At 42.8% G+C, this 16,080-nt stretch overlaps 1 long non-coding RNA gene across 3 annotated transcripts in view; it reads left to right on the top strand.

Annotated features, from left to right (window-relative positions):
• The window catches only part of LOC144382364 (uncharacterized), a 28,489-nt gene that overhangs the window by 3,342 nt on the left and 9,067 nt on the right, over positions 1-16,080 (top strand). Inside the window, exon 2 of one of the 3 annotated variants that reach the window (XR_013449166.1) lies at positions 6,852-7,030. The exons of the other annotated variants lie outside the window; for them this stretch is intronic. This is a non-coding gene — a long non-coding RNA (uncharacterized LOC144382364). The remainder of the gene's footprint in view (positions 1-6,851; positions 7,031-16,080) is intronic. 3 annotated transcript variants of the gene reach the window in all.

Here is a 16,080-nt window from a genome sequence, read left to right as displayed (position 1 = left end):
GTTTCAATGACTTGTAAATTTATTCATTCAATACCTGCTCCCAAACCCTGCTACTCATTCCAGAAAGGATTTAAGTTAGATTGTCCTCATTCGTGGGGAAAAACAAAGGGGCAGTCTTGTTCCTCAGCATTTCTTCACAGAGCCCTTTGTCCCCTAGCAGGGCTTCTGCTCCTTGTCTCTCTCAGCCAAGAAGTAAGCCCTGCTCTTTGGAAACCTGCTCCATCTTTCTCTTCTTGAGCAGCTGGAAGTACCTGCCCATCCCCCCACCCCCCACCCCTCTAGTGCTTCCCTCTGAAGATACATAGTTTATAAATGTCTCCTTTGAGCTCGAAATCCACATGCACAAAACATCTGATAAAGAAAAAGATACTTCAGGCAACTTCTCAGGAGCCTTCCCCTGAAATATGGTCCTCCAGGTTAAAATGAATCCAAATCTTGCCAAGATGTATCATGGGCTCCACCCATCCGAGTGTGTTCACAGAAACTGAAACTGATAAATAGAAATTTACCCAGACATTTTCCACATATGCTTGTTCATTTCATGCCTGGTAACTCTAGAATGACTGCTCTTACAGAAACATGAGGTGTTTTTCGCTTTGCCCCCTCCCATCCCTGCAGTGAGTCTAAATTCCTCCTCCCCAAAATCAAACATGTTTTTATGTCTTCCTGTCCACTTAGGAAAATGCCTCTAGTTTTCCTGGGGATGTTTTTTCCAACTGGAAGAATTTATAGACAGAAAATAGCTCAGTTGATAAACGTGATCATCTTTCACTTCAAAATGGACATACTCTTTCCCATATGTTGGGAATTATGGAGAGATTCTTTATCATCCCATTATACTCAGCTGTTGTTTACTTTTTGTGAATCGAATGTTGACAATTATAGTTCGAGCAGTTTTTTTTTAGCAGCATATGCTGAACAAGATAAAATATTTAGAACAACTTACTTTGGACTTAGTAATTATGCTCCATTCTTTCAGCCCATTTATGACTAAATTAGAACATTTAGTAATGTTTGGTGACAACTCCCACACTTTGTAAGCACCAAGGGGAAAAAATATAATTTATTTAATTGGTTTTCATTTGGAAGGGAAATAATCCCATTTCAAGCATCTCAGTGTTAGAAAAGACGCTATATTCTCCATGAAAATACACAGATGCTCATACATTTGGGAAATTAACATATATCTTCCTCGAGGAAACTTATGAAGTCTATTTCATTACATTACAACCGTTCCTTCCCCCCATATATTTTTGTAGGATCACTACCTGCCCCCTGCTATTCACCTCACATATTCTTTACAGAAGCCGTGAACTTTAGACAAGAGAGGAAGCTATTAAATTATTGTTGGTTTTTGTGCCACAGACTAAATGGCATCCTACATTCAATAAGCACATAAGGAATGCCCACTCTATTACGCCAGGCCTGTGCTGGGCACTGGGATTCTGAGATGAGTGAAATGTGGTCCCTTCTTCAAATATCTTATGAATTAAAGGTAGAGACAAAGAGGAAATTGCACAATTACAGCTCTGTAGAGCAGAGAAGACACAGAGGGACACCTTAATCAGCCAAAACGGGAAGGGGGTTGGCAACAGGGCAGTGGAGAAATATTACAGAGAGCGGGCAACATTTGAGTAAGGGAGAGAGCACTACATGAAGCCCCCACTCAAAAGCCCCGAGGCAGGAGAATGCACCCCTGAGTGGGTGATAGCTATTGGGTCGGTGCTGAGCTGGTGGGAAAGGGGATTCAGACTGAAAAGTTAGGTGCAGAGCAGGTGGGGCCGGGCTTTGCACTTGAACTTTACTCTGAAGATGTAAGGGCGTCGGGAGCCCATGAAGGATTCTGCATTTTTCCTGGTGTCTGAGGTGGAAGGAAGCTAGATAGAGGGCAGTCTACGCTCTAGGAACCTGAACCAGGACTGTGGCAAAGGGGTGCAGAGGTGAGGACAGACCTGAGTGAGTTTTCAGGGTGGATCAGATAGTTTTAAATGTGGAAAATCTTGTTTGTAAGAAAGCCTAGGCAGAAAAACTGGAGAAGAGACAAAACTGCTTCATCCCTTTCCCATGCCACCCTGCTGTGCTGCAAGGGAGGGTCATCTTTGACTGTAATGATGGGTGATTATCCAGGACTGCCCACACCAGGTGCTAAGCAGGGATCAGAATATGCCACCCCAAAATGGGCTACTTTGGCATTAGGTTATTTTGATTTGAAGGCAACTGAGAATCAACAGGAAGAGTTCTCTGCCCTCCACTTGTCTAAACGTGGAGTATAAGTTTTCCTTTATGAAGTTTCCCTCCTTCTCTGCTCCTAGACCAGGGAGGCAGGAATGACTCTAATCTCTGGAAATGGAGAGTCAACACTGAGATGAGTCTGCATAAACAGACCTTGCCAAAATAACCCTCATCTTCCATTAGTTCTCCCATATATTTCCTAGCTACTTTCCCATCGTTTATCACTGCTTGAAGCCCAGACCTCCTTTCCTTAGTTAAAATGGTATGTCAGCCCCTGAGACTAACTGCTTCTTGGAGCTTCACTCCTTTCTGTGGCCTCCCATGCATGTATATAGTAATAAAAGCAGTGTGCCTTTTCTCTTGTTAATCTATCTTTTGTTAGTTTAATTTGCAGGCCCCCAAAGACGAAACAGAAGAGTGTAGAGGGAAAGTTTTTCCTCTCTGACAACATACATCATCTCACTGAATCCTCATCCCTCTTAGTGGGGAAGGGACTGCTATTATCCCATTACACTGACTCAGCCAAGAGATGTGAAGGAGTTGGTCCAAGGTCAAGTAGCTAATAGGTAGCAGATCTGGGATTTGGACCCCTGGGTATATCTACCCAGCCTGATCATCTAACAACTATGCTGTTATCCCAGCATGATGGAAAGACAGCCTAACAGAGCCATCAGGGACGGATTAGGGTGCCAGGAAATCCATAGTCTAATCCTGATCCTGCCACTACCAACAATAAAGGTAACCATGGAAATATTTGTGTTGTCCTCTGTAGTTCAGATAATAAAATAATAATACTAATAATCTATTGCATGAGATGCAATAAGATTCGAGTGAATCATTGTAATGGGCTGAATTATGTCCCTCCCCAAACTTCGTATGTTGAAGCCTTAACCCCTACACCTCAAAATGTGACCTTATTTGGACATAGGAGATATTAGGGTGAGCCTTAATCCAATCTGAGTCATGTCCCCATAGGAAGAGGACATCAGGACATAGATTTACAGAGGGAAGAACCTGTGAAGACAGAGGGAAAAGACAGCCATCCACACAACAAAGGCCTCAGAAGAACAAAGGCCCCAGAAGAAACTAACGCTGGCCAGAAAAAAAAAAAAAAAAGAAAAAAAAAAGTCTTGATCTCAGACTTCTAGCCTCCAGAATTGTGAGAAAGTAAATTTCTGTTGTTTCACCACCCAGGATGTGGTACTTGGTTATGGCAGGCCTAGCAAGCAAATGCAATCAGAGAATCTAGCTGTGTGTTATCAACACACAGTTTTCAAATTCCTATTATGTCCCAGGCACTATTCTAATCTTTTTCATCCACCTTGAAATAGCAGTGATTACCACCCTCCAAAGGTGAGCCCGTGAGCTAAACCACAGATATCTAAATTCTATGGTTCCAAGAAAACGAAACAGAAAGAGGTCCTTTCAGTTCTGTTAGATCCAAAGCAAGCACCCCTGTAGGCCAGGTGGGGGCTGCAGGGGCTGTATTTTGACTTGGGCATTAACCAGGGTAACCAAGTGGTCAATTGCTCTAAACTGAAGGAGGAAAGGAAAGCAGCAGGGCTCCTGCTGACGACCTTCTTTTGAGCAGGTGAATACTCCCTCTTCAGCTGGGTAATTGGATTGCCTCGACTACACTGTGATGTCCAGGTTGGTCACATGAATACCCTTCACCCAATCTCAAAGCCCTGAGCGGCCACCGAGAGAGCCCCGAGGAGCACCATCTTTGATAGGGAAGGTGAGGTGGGGGCAACCGAAGTCCCTGTGACTTTTGAACAAGGCTCTTGTGGAAGGGATTCAGAGAGAGGGGTGGGGGAGCAGAGGACAGCCACGGGGATAGAGAGAGAGCGCTCCACAGGGAGGAGAGATGGGGAGAGACATGGTACTGCTGCAGGGGGAGAAATTTGAAGAAATAAAGAGAATTTGGAAAGGCTTTGTTGCGTGATAGGTATATGAATTCCTCTTTTTTTTATAAAATTTTTTAAAAAGACTTTATTTATTCATTTGAGACACAGAGATACAGAGAGAGAGAGAGAGAGAGAGAATGAGCAGGGGGAGAGGCCAAGGGAGAGGGAGAAGCAGGCTCCCCGCTGAGCCAGGAGCCCGATGTGGGGCTCGATCCCAGGACTCTGAGATCATGACCCGAGCCGAAGGCAGACACTTAACCATCTGAGCCACCCAGGCGCCCTATATGAATTCCTCTTTAATCTACTGCCAAAAATGTTCTTAAAACTCTTCCTTGTTAAAGGTTGTGCTGGCTGGCTGCCTGTTTGCTCTCAGATCCGTCCCCTGCCTGTGCTCTGTCCGTCTGACGGTCACAAGCTCTGCTTCTCGGGCTCTCTTGACCACCGGCTCTAGACGAGGTTTGCCCATCAGAGGCACTGCTGGAGACTGGAGTTTGGGAGGAAAGGAGAAGCCAGGGTATTTCTTGCCCTTCTCCTCTGCTTCCGGAGGCCTATCCAGCAGCCACCACGACTCCTGTGTGGCTCCAGCTCGTGCCCAAATAGGCCCCTTATGATGCGCAGGGTCTCCCAAGTGGCCCCAGCTCCTGGGCTCAGGTAATACCAGCTTCTTCATTTGTCCCTCCAGCCCTAAGGATGGGTAGTGGCTTCCCAGTTGTTGGTCTTTGGGATGCTTCCTCCAATCCAGAATATTCTTTCAGCAACCCTAACACCTTTATAACCAATTCCCTGTGTTTCTTAACTCTCTAATTAATGTCCTCGCATGGATTTGCTTTCCTGGAAGACCCCCGGTGGATACAGGAGAGAGAGGAACCTTTCTCCTCACCCAGTTTCTATAATGAGGATCTCCCTAAACACAGGCCTTGTCTGTCTTTACCCATTTACTCCTTCCACCCCTGGGGCACTGGAGTGAGTAATCTGATCATAATTTTGGAAGAATTGTTAGGCCTCTTGGTTCAGCTCTGCTTCTTCCTTTTTGGAGTGAACCTTCCAAGAGAGTACCATATCTCTCTGTACTGTCCGTCTTGCCTGGGCCTGCCCTGGTCCAGCAAATGCCTACCTATGGGTAAGTCTGCCAAATTTCAGCCCACTTGACCATCAGACCTAAAGCCTACTCTTTCAGCCTGGTCTTTAGCAGCAACCGAGTTGACCCCCATTGGCTCTACCTATGTTTTATTTCCTCAACTTGTTCAGAACCCAGGTGGGGAAGAGGAGTGCAATTTATTGAAGCTCTTCCAAAATCTTAATATTATTCACCAACTCTTTTGAGAACTGGATTTTTGGGGTTTTTGGTTTGTTTGTTTTGTTTTGTCTTTGGCTGCTAAAATAGCTGAGAAAGGCTAAAGGTAGGGGCATCTGCATTTAGCTGATTAGACAGTATTCCCCCCCTCAGCAATTTCTGGAACTCTCCAGTCGGGCTCACATGTGTCCACGGATCAGCCCTGCTTATTGCTGACTTCCTAATTTCTCAGTCTCTCACCTGATAGGTCTACAGTGATGCCACTGAGCTAGAATATTGTTCCTAATGCCAGTGGGTGTGACCAAAATTAATGTCTGCCTTTGAGGTTGGAATCCCATCATATGTTTTTGCTGTTAAAAATAGAGTCCTGCTGTACTTGGGTTTCAGTAACACTGACTTCCAAGAAGTATAAGGCTCCTCGTGATTCCTAGAATCACCAGCGCCCTGAGCTCCTAAGGCCAGAGACCTTCCTCCCTCATGGAGTGTTTTCCCTCAGTGGTCCCCATCATTCTCCCTGTAATCTGGCTGCTTTGGAACCACCGGCATGCTTTGAACACACACACACACACACGCATGCACGTGTGTGTGCATGTGTGTGTGTGCGTGTGTTTGTTGTGTTTAATCCCCCTGGGTATACACAATTCAAGTCTTTTTCCTAGGAAGCTCTTCGGCTCCCATGTAAATCAAGGCCTCAAATATACATACTAAACTTTCTCCAGAAACATCTGAGCCTCAGCCAATGATCTTGTGCCAATGTGTATTATAAAAGTTGAGCCCAAGGTGAAAGAGTCCTGCCTTCTAGAGAAGCCCTGGGCTGTCTCTCCATCCTCCATTGTCTCCGGTCAATTCACATGAATGTAGTGGAGCACATTTGAGCTCTTGGAGTGAAGTTGGATAAGAATATCTTACACGAGAGCATATTTCTTCACAATTCTATTTGAATCCCACGATGGGGCCAGGATTCCAGGACAAGAGGTAACTTAACTGAGACACAGATTCGAACTCCGCTGTGGAGGATGCCCCTGGACCCCCAGTGGGATGGGTGAGGTCATCTGTGATTGTTGTACAGAGGAGTCCTGTGGGCTAGTTGAAACTTCTGGCATTTATCACAAAATCCCAGCAATAGAGAATGATTCGGAGTGTGGTTTCTGGCTTCCTTGGGTGCCTACAAGCCCAGCACCAGTGTAGGGGGCTTTCAGTAGCTGAGCAATCCATGATGAATGAGTGAGTGATGTTTTAAAGGATCTGCAGACAAATCAGAATGCTCTGGTAGAGAGGACAGCCCAGCCTTGCACAGCAACCCCCAGGGAAGCTGCTAAAAATGCTGATTTAGGCTTTTTCTTTTACTTCTCAAACCGTGATTTTTCTTCCATCCACTTTAATCTCTGTCCTCTTATTTTACGTCATTCTCCCTTTAGACTCTTTTCTGTGGGCAGCAAACTCCCCGTTTTGCGATATGACTGGAGAAGAGAGAATTGTCTCCTGGTGAACAGACTCCAGAAAGAGTGGCGCAACCCTTTCCACCACCACCATCCAGCCTGTTGTTGCGCGACTTGCTTAACCAACCGAGGACTCAAAGTTCTCACCCCTAAGTGAGGTTAGTAAGAGCAGTTGTATGAATTCCTTGGTGGAGTCTGAGTGGAAGATAAAAGGACAATTGAAAATACTTTGTCAAGGGGTGCCTGGGTGACTCCATCGGTGAGGCGTTGGACTCTTGATTTCAGCTCAAGTCATGATCTCAGGGTCTTGAGATTAAGCCCCGCAGTGGGTTCCCTGCTCAGCACGGAGTCTGCTTGAGATTCTCTCTCTTCCTCTCCCTCTGCCCCTCCCCCCACTCTCTCTTTCTCTCTCAAATAAATAAATAAAATATTTAAAAAAAAAAAAGAAAATACTTTCTGGGAAGTTGAAAGGTAAAGGCCCTATAGTTTATGTGCTGATCTTCGCTTCCAGTGTAACCAAAAAGGGCCAGGTGTGCACAACTGAGCACAGTGAGAGCCAGTTAAAGTAAAGCTTCTTTCTCAGAGGTCCCGTGTGTATGCATTTGTCATCAGCATCTCATCCTTTGAATGAGAGGTGAGGAAAAACATATCTGAGAGAGAGACGGAGATAGGAAAAGGCATGGTTCCGATGATGGTTCAGGAAGGCAACACCTTTTCTCCAATGGAAGTGGGAGTTCCCTGGGAGCTAGGGAGAAACATTCCTTTGTGGCCCCCAGGATCTGTGTGGTGTGGCCACATCCTTCTGCAGATAGAGGAGAAAGAGCCACTGAGCAAGGATAATTGAAAGTCTATGTGAGGGTGGGGAAGCTTGAGGGTGTGATGATGATGATGATGGCAATGCTGTCAGCAAGTGTCTGCGGCGGGCCACAGGTTTTACTCAGCTTTGGGCCATATTTACCTCGTGTTCCCACAGCACTGTGACTTGGGTATTCTTATTCCGCAGATCAGGACGTAAGCTCAGAGAGGGTCTTTGCTCAAAGTCATATCACTACTAAGTGGTAGAATCATGATTTGAGCCCAGATCTGTTTCAACTCTTAAGCCTGTGGGGGGTTTTTTTTGTTGTTGTTTTTGTGTTTTTATTTTCTACCTGGCTAAATTTTCCAAGTTCCTAGGGAAGAGGGGAGCCATTGGTCTTTGAAAGGAAGAGAGGAGGAAAGGATGGGAAGCGTACCAAGAGATGTTCAAATGGTCTCTGCGTATCCACGGGGAAGGAACTGTGTCTGTCTTTCTACTGTTGTATCCTCACACCTGTTCTCCACACGGAACAGGAGCTCACTAAACATTTTTCAATGAATGGATGAATTAGTAAATGAGTGAAAACATAAAATAGCACAGACTTTTTGAAGGGTACAGAGGAGAAAATAAGGAACTTTTTACAAATAAGAATTACATCTGAGAGGAGATGTGAAAAATTGTAAAAAGTAGAGAAGATTGGGGTGCCTGGGTGGCTCAGTCAGTTAAGTGTCTGCCTCCGGCTCAGGTCATGATCCCAGGGTCCTGGGATTGAGCCCCGCATGGGGCTCCCTGCTCAGCAGGGAGCCTGCTTCTCCCCCTGCTTGTGCTCTCTCTGTCTCTGACAAATAAATAAATAAAATCTTAAAAAAAAAAAAGTAGTGAAGACAGAATGGCCGTTGAGGAAATGTGATAGAGAAGCCAATAAAAGGTCAATTCAAGAATGGCTGAGCAGTGAGGACAACTCTCCAGAAGTGTGTATAATTTGACAATTATTTCTGAGTAGCATTCTCTTGGTCAGGGGGCTCTAGAGAAGGATTTAGTATGCTCTAATCCCACATAATCTATTATTGCTATCATTAATTTAAAAAAAACACTAATTAAAAACCTGCCACGCATAGGGTATTTTAAAAAAATGATGACGATGAGAATTATGATTTCAATTAAGTCATCGAGAAAGTTAATAAAAGTGCTGGAGAGAGCCCGGAGTCAAATCAGTTTCGCTTTAAATACACATCCTTAAATAACTATTTAAATAGTAATTATTGCTATATATTTCTCATTGTACCCATAAACATTTCAGTATATGTCTATGAATGGTATGGTCTCTTTCTAAAAACATAATTACAATTCTCACACTAAAAAGAAATGAATAATTATTTTAAGAGCATCAAATATCTAGTCAATGTTCAAATGTCCACAGATTTTATTTTTTTTACAGGTATTTGATCAAATTCAGATCCAAACATGATACATTCATATGTTGCAATTAGTTTATATGAATCTTTTAATCCATAGGCACCATCTCTCTTTCTCTCTTCCAACTTATATGTGAAGAAATCCAGTGTTTTGTCTGTTGAGTTCCCCATGGTCTGGATTTTGCTGATTGTGCCCCACAAGGTCATGCATGTAACATGTTTCTCTGGTCTCTTGTTTTATTCCAAAATGGTATTTGGTTATAGAAGCTTGGAGAGACTTGGTTTTTCTAGCAAGAACACTTCATAAGACGTGATGTGTACTTCTATAAAAAAGAATCTGGACACCTCTTCTTGAGAAATTGGCATCCATTGATGGTCATGGCTTAGATTCATTACTTTGTTGAGGATGGCAAAATGATGATATTCTAATTTTATTTTACTTATTTATTTATTTTTATTTATTTGACAGAGAGAGAGACAGAGAGAGAGGGAACACAAGCACGGGGAGTGGGAGAGGGAGAAGCAGGCTCTCCGCTGAGCAGGGAACCCGATGCGGGGCTCGATCCCAGGACCCTGGGATCATGACCCGAGCCGAAGGCAGACGCTTAATGACAGCCACCCAGGCGCCCCGATGTTCTAATTGTATTACTCATTCATTTATTAGTCAAAATTCTCCTAAAAAGAGGAGTCAATAGCTTTCCTAAGGTACAGTTTATACACATAAAGGCAGAATAAATGCCTGCTTCTATGTGTTTACTTGCCAATTTAAAAAAATAGTGGGTTGGTTGTCTGGCATCTTGCAGAGGTTACCAGTGAGGCTTTTTGTTGTGGTTGCTTAGTTTGTTTTATTTTTGTTTTCTGAGTACAGACTCTGAAACCAGACTGCCTGGGATCAGAACCTCAGCTTTCTCACCTGACTTTGAGCTAAGCAGTTAATCCTTTGGAGCCTCACCTTCTTCACTTCTAAACTGGCGATACTTAATGATGTCTTCATCACAGAGTTATTTAGAGGATTAAATGAAAATATTTGTAGCCCTTGGGAAAATGTTCGGCACGTTGTGAGCCCAATATAAATATTTGCCATCATGGGTGTTACTGTTGTTTGTAAGTGGTCCTGAGTGGATTCTGGGCAATGGTATTTTGTCAAAGGTCCACAAGGGATTCTAATGCTGAGTCAATGTGGAGAACCACAGGATTGTGAGTTTTAAAGAGATAATGTTATAAAGCAGGGGAGTGAAATGACTACATTTGTGTTTAAAAAAAAAAAAAAAAAGCCCAGGGATTGACTGCCTACCCCCTCACTCACTAGCAGTGACAAGCAAATTAACCTCTCTAAGCCTTAGTTTCTTTAGAAGGTTACTAGGAGTGTAGGGATAAGATTAATACTAGTGCAGGGCTCACAGAGTGGCTACGAGGATCAGTAATTCTACAAAGCCCTGTGCATAGTAAGTGCTCAAATAGGGTTCGCCGTGATTTGTTGAAAAACTGCACCATGGGCCACAGTCCGTGTGCCCAGCTGACACCCCTCTCCCTGCCTAGATGTGGCTTTCCACAGAACTCGTTGGTGCTGCCTTTTCACCATGTCTTTATTCAAAAGGCAAGCTCTAGGAATTTGGGGAAAACATATTCTATACCAACAGCTGGAATAGAAAGGAATGAGTGCTCAGTGCAATGACTGGCTATATAATCTTACCCTCCGGTAGTTCATGGTAGGACATTTTAACTGCAATGGTATTTTAAAAGGGAGAAACTTCCAATTGGCTAAGCAAATAAATAAAAGCCATTTGAACAGCTCTGCATCCAAACCCAGATGGATTTTCCATTATCACATTTGTGCTTCCTGCTTTATCAGATATTTCTTCCGTCTTCCTGTTGTACGGCTTTAAGTCATTTGTTTTTGTTATCTACACGCTATAAATTTGGGGCATTCCATTTGAGACACTGTGTGCTTTAAAAAGAAGGTATTTGGTTTTTTAATATCCTAATTTGTCATCCATAAAGACAACAGACAAGATCGTCTGTAAGAGACAGACGCTGAGGGATGAATTATTGATCAAACCATAAACAAGTTGGAAGATGAAATGCATTTGCCAAATCTATATTTTTAAATCTTTTCCAAACTTTTCATCCTGCAATCCTAGAGATGTGTAAATAGTAGAGAAAGAATGCTATTTATACTACAGGAAGAACCAACTGGAATAATCGGAAGCCGTATTTTTTAAGGCAGTACTTCCCAATGTTTCCAGTACTGAGATCCTCCTTTATGATTTCCTCTCCCTGTGGGCCCTGTGTTTGGAAAAACTGAACATACCAACCTGCATTTATCAATATTTAATTTATTTCCCCATATATTATTAATCAAAGTCATCTATCAGTGCCACCTGGAACATTCAATCAGTACGAGACAGCCTGGGCTATTATACTGAATTGCTGTAATTCCAGCTAAAAGCAAGAAAATATTTGCTTTAAAGAAACCATCTCTCATCTGAAGACAGACATTGTGTTCTCTACCCCAGCATGAGAAATGGGGATGACAATCCTGACATTCAGGGCCCTTTAATCTGTGGTTCAAGTTTATGGTAGGCAGAATAATGGCCCCCCAAAGATGTCCATGTCCTATTTCCCAGAACCCAAGAATAGGTTAGGTTTCCATGGCAAAGGGGAATTAAGGTTGCAGAAGGAACGAAGGTTGCTAATTGCTGATTTTGAGATGGGGAGATTATCCTGGATTATCTGGGTAGGCCCAGTGTCATCACAAGGATCCTTAAACGTGGAAGCAGAAGAGGTAGTGTCAGAGTGATAGGATTGGATGTGACGGGAGAAAGACTCAACCGGCCGTCGACCATCACTGGCTTTGAAGACGGATGGAGTCAGGAGCCAAGGAATGGGAGCAGCTTTTAACTGGAAAAGACAAGAGAATGGATTCTCCTTTAGAGCCTCTGGAAAGGAATACAGTCCTGCAGACGCTTTGATTTGAGCCCAGTGAGACCCATTTTGGACTTCTTTCCTCCAGAATTGTAAGATAATGTATTTGTTATCTTAACCCACCAATTTGGGGCAATTTGTGACAGCAGCTGAGAAAACTACCACATAACCTCTTTCCCCAAACTCTTGACCTCTATTTCCCTTATAGGCCCTGTGCTCTGACCGAAGTGACTTCTTCAATGCCTCCCCGGGCATGCTTTCCTGCCTATTTTCGGATCTTTGTTTATGGTCTCCCTCATTAGGACAACACATCACCTCACGTCAGCAGAGGTGACTCCAGTCCATCTCTCAGGATGCTGCCCGGATGCCTCCTCTGCTCTAGGCCCCTGCACCTGCTGGATGCATGGAATCTCTTCCCTTGAGCTCCTGCGGCACTGGACTGTCTATTCTGGCTCTCGCTGCATTTTCTCCTGGACTAGAGTTATTTGTGCTCATGTCCTATCTTCTCTACTGGATTTTAAACATCTTGATGACAGGGCTAGTTTTTATGCATCTCTAAATCCTCTACAATGCCTAGCCCATTACATTTATGGTCTACCAACTTATATAATCACAGTCTTTTTTATGTGTGTAAATGCACATACATGCATGTGTGTATATATGTATATATATATATGCACATGACATTATAGAACATTCATATGCTTTCACAGGAATAAGAGGAAAAAGAGCATTCGGGTTTTTTACCAACTGCCATACAAATGTTAATATCCCGGGCATGTCTATATTTTAGGACCAGATGAGCTTTTGTCTCTTTACAAATTGGAGGCCAAGGCATGGGTGAGTGTGGGGGAGTTTATTTCTTGATTGAGGAGCTGCATGTTAAAAGTGGAGAGCTGTACCTGAGACACGTCTGTGCTTATGCAAAGGATCGGAGCAAAAGAGGAATGGGGGCTCCATGAGCAACTGTAGGGAGGTTTTGAGCCAACAGCCTAATTTTTCCTTTTATTCGGGATAAAGGAATGCTACCAGAAAAGAATGCAAAACATTTTTTTTTTCCTGCCAACGTTGAATAATGTCTTTCTAGAAAGAAAGAAACTAAGAATAAAACTAAGTTATGACATCAAGTGGCTGATTACACACTTGGCTTGTACTCTGTAAGACAAGGCATTCTTTAAAAAAAAAAAAAAAAAAAGAATTGGAATGTTTTGTCTCCAGGATAAGCAGGTATCTTGTGATGCCATAACTTCCAGTTCTGTGAAAACAGAAAATTGTTCTTGTTAATATTTTGCCTGTTGAAGCAATTACTTTAGCTGTTTTTTTAAACTTTTGTTCTTCTAAAATAAACATCAGACCCAAGAATACACTTCCCTCCAAAGACTATCCTCATCTCAGTACATTTTTAGTTCATGTCTTCTCAGAGTCGGGAAATGATAGCTCACGAGTGCCTTTTTGGATATTTGGATTTATTGACCGTTTTCTATATGCCAGACACTATGCCAAGTGCTTTATAGAGATTGTGCTATTTAAAACCAACAATTCTGCGAGGTGGGCTTCACTTTACAGTTTGGGTAGCTGAGCCATAGCGCGTTTAACTTCTTGCACATGCTTTTGTCACCAATAAGGGGCACAGACTCAACTTACCTGGAGGTATTTGCATCTCCAAGCCTGTGTTCTTGACCTCAGTGACATGCAGACCCTCTCTGCGGGCTACTCGCTGGGCAGAGGAGGTGGTGGTATCCCTCCTGGACACAGATGTCAGCTTTTGTCCTTAGATATTAGAATTATAAGGAAACTCCAGAGCTGGACTTTCCAACTTTTTGGACAAGAACCCCAAATGAGAATCACGTTTAACATCTAGTCACTGAACACACACTATGAAATAATACCATCACTGCTTGATATGTATTCTGATGTCTTATATTCTATTCTATTTCATTTTTTTTTTTTTTGAAAATATATTTATTTATTTATTTATTTGACAGAGAGAGACACAGCGAGAGAGGGAACACAAGCAGGGGGAGTGGAAGAGCGAGAAGCAGGCTTCCCACGGAGCAGAGAGCCCGATGCGGGGCTCGATCCCAGGACCCTGGGATCATGACCTGAGCCGAAGGCAGACACTTAACGACTGAGCCACCCAGGCGCCCCTCTATTTCATTTTTTAAAAAATTCCAGTCAGGATGCACTAGATTGTTTTCATAATTCACTAATGGGCCATTACCTTTATTTTGAAAAACACTACATAGCTGGTCTATCTTACACAATTACCTTTTGAAGAAAGCTCTACCATCTTAGGCAAGTCATTTAATTTCCAAGTCCTCTGTCCACATCTGCACAATTAGGTTGGGCCAGATTAATGATTCTTAATCCTGGCTGCACGTTGCAAATATTTAGAGGACTTTTAAGTACCCTTATGTCCCGGTTTTTGCCCCAGGATTTCTGATAATTACTTGTTTTGGGGTGGGGCCTGTGGATTTTTTTGCTGGTTTAACTCCCCGGGTTACTCTACCATGCCACTAGAGTTAGGAATTACCGGACTGGATGATTACTACATTTTCTTCGAGCCAACAATTCTGACTATTTTGATAAGGTTCAGAGATTATATTTTTTAAAAATTCTTTGTAAAATTAGTATTTGTAAGGAGAAAAGGGTATTAACCTTGAGCAATATCCCTTACAACAACGGTTTTCACATTCTAGTTACATAAGGAATTGGGTGTTTAAAACTCCTGATGCCCCGAGTGTACCCCCATTGATTCTGATTGTGGACATCCAGGCTGGGGCCACATACACTTTATTTTTGATGGAACTGGTCTGGGAAACACTGCATTACATCATCTCGACAGCTGTGGGTAGTTTCCCATAGTCCTCAGTGCCGGGCACGCGGCCTGGGGCCGGGGCCCTGAAACGTTTGCTGAAAGCCGCACCATAAACCCTCCCGGACACCACTACTCTCTGCCACTGTCCCGGCTTCGCATCCGTTTCCCTCTGTTCTTTGATTCCTTTTCTAACTCAGCCCAAATAAACCATCACATTCTGCGTCTTCTCTTACTCCAACCATGATTACGGCCTTAAATATCAAAATCACACTCAAACTGGGTTACTAAGACTCTGGGAGGTATGGTGGTTGGTAAAAACAATAGGATGAGCTTGAAAAAAATCTTTAATTTTTTTTAACAAATACTTTTAGAGAGCCAGCTACGTGCCAATCACAGTTGCAAGGACTTTATAAATATTAACTCAGTTGCTATCTGTAATAGTCCTAGGAGATAGGTCTCTGCAGTCCTCCAGTTTTATGGATTAGGACCCTGAATCCCCCTCTATTTCTGTAGCACTGATTATGCTCAGTGTTTTGAAGGGCATTATTACTATTTTTTAATATAAAACAAATAATGATACTGTACGGAGTTGAGCCCAGAATTTCAGTTAATATTTTTTTAATGATTTTACTTATTTGAGAGAGAGAGAGAGAGTGTATGAGCAGGGGGAGGGGCAGAGGGAGAGGAACAGGGAAAAGCAGACTCCCCGCTGAGTGGGGAGCCCGATGCAGGGCTCCATCCCAGGACCCTGAGATCATGACCTGAGCTGAAGTCAGATGCTTAACTGACTGAGCCACCTAGGTGGCCTCAGTTAATATTTTAATAGGAGGTGGAAAATAAATTTGATCTTGGGGTCAGGCAGACCTCCTGTGAGTAGAGGCTTAATCTTCTCCATCATTAGAGGTATTTCAGTGGAAAAATTTGAGAATTTGGTATTAAGGAATTACTCAGTAAAGCATTCTTAAGTTAATTCACCCAAGTAGCAATTTTCTTGAATATTATATAGTATGGCTTTCTTATTTAAATTTTATCTCTAACCGTGTAAATGGAATGTATTACCTAATACAAAGTAAACATTTTTTTGAGCTAACAAATATGTATTTGCCAATAAACTAATAAAAGACTAGTCTCTCATTTGCCAATTGACATAGATACATATATACCCTCACTCTGATATGCAATAATTTATTTATTGGTCAATTAGGAAAGATACAATCCCCAAATGAAGATGACTCACATGCAAAGGAAATTTTT

Source organism: Halichoerus grypus, chromosome 6, assembly GCF_964656455.1.
Source record: "Halichoerus grypus chromosome 6, mHalGry1.hap1.1, whole genome shotgun sequence".
NCBI classification, from domain to species: domain Eukaryota; kingdom Metazoa; phylum Chordata; class Mammalia; order Carnivora; family Phocidae; genus Halichoerus; species Halichoerus grypus.
Note: the sequence above shows the minus strand (reverse complement) of the source record. Positions and strands in the feature narration are given on the sequence as shown.